General features: G+C 47.5%; 1 pseudogene across 1 annotated transcript; it reads right to left on the bottom strand.

Annotated features, from left to right (window-relative positions):
- Positions 1 to 271: 271 nt before the first annotated feature.
- Positions 272 to 1,028, bottom strand: LOC104500679 (annotated as a pseudogene). Its single transcript, XR_727841.1, has one exon. The product of XR_727841.1 is annotated as a potassium voltage-gated channel subfamily H member 5 pseudogene (transcript).
- Positions 1,029 to 1,126: the final 98 nt, after the last annotated feature.

The raw sequence follows: 1,126 nt of genomic DNA, 5'->3' as shown, positions 1-1,126 counted from the left end.
ACACACACACATATATATGTATAAAGGTATATATACAGCTCTGCATATATACTGTATACATATATACACATAGGTATATGCTAAAAGTGGATCTCATCTTTTTCGGATTCAGGAGATTCAGGCCTTGAAACACTAAAAATATCCTGGCAGGGTATCTGGGGGGGCCGCTGGGGCGATAAATGAGACTTAGGGGAAGAGATCTGGGGTACGTTCTTTTCAGACAATATTTTTAAAATCTCTGCCACCTGTTTCTCAAGGGCAGCCATCCTACTGCTTAGCAGCTGGATATCTTCTTTGAGTTCGTGCTTGACTTCCTGCAGCGTGGTTTGTAAGGCCTGCTCAGGAATAGGGTAGAAAGGATGCCTAACATCAGCCTGAATGGGGCTGTGCTCCAGGGGGCTGCGAGCCTCACCAGCTTTATCCAAGCGAAGGTCACTTTTTGTTATTCCACTGTCACATGAGTCTGTTTTCCTCAATGGGTTTTTATTTACACCATTCTCTGAGTCATTGCACTTGGGGTCCTCAGACAGCAACCCCATGGACTCAGCCTTTGTGACGTTGTTCCAGTCCTCCTTCTTCTCCTCATGGTTCCCCATCGTATTCTTCAGTCGAAGCCACCCTTTCCCATTCCCATTTTTCATCCGCATGGGACTGTTTACTTTGAGACATTTTTGGTCCCCGTTTCCATTGGGCTTGAGCTCCATCGCATCCCTGTTGTTCTGCTTCACGGCCTCACTGGTCTTCATGTAAGCCAGTGATGTCTGGATGGGGGTGATCTGAGACACGGTCACCACACTGGTGCCTGTGATGGAGGCCCCATTCTGCACACTCCGGCTTTCCACCTGAAGCTGGTTCCTTTCTGGGTCAATGTGGGTTGAGCCTTGATTACGCATTTCCTTTTGCTGTTTGAATTTCTGGAAGAGTTTCCGCACAGGATGGTCCACAGGGATGCTCAGTGTCACCTCATTCTTCTGACGCAGGCGCTCCTCTTCTTCCTTCTTGACATCACTGATCTTCCGGAAGATGATCTATAGGGGATAAGTCCAAAATAGAGTCAATACCCAAAGGACATCGCATACGGCAAACGTTACTGGGAGATGGAGAAACAGTATGGAGAGAACAGCCA

The sequence above is a fragment of the Buceros rhinoceros genome, unplaced genomic scaffold (genome assembly GCF_000710305.1).
Source record: "Buceros rhinoceros silvestris isolate BGI_N320 unplaced genomic scaffold, ASM71030v1 C12709920, whole genome shotgun sequence".
NCBI classification, from domain to species: Eukaryota; Metazoa; Chordata; class Aves; order Bucerotiformes; family Bucerotidae; genus Buceros; species Buceros rhinoceros.
The sequence above is the reverse complement of the archived record's forward strand: the minus strand, read 5'-3'. Positions and strand labels throughout refer to the sequence as shown.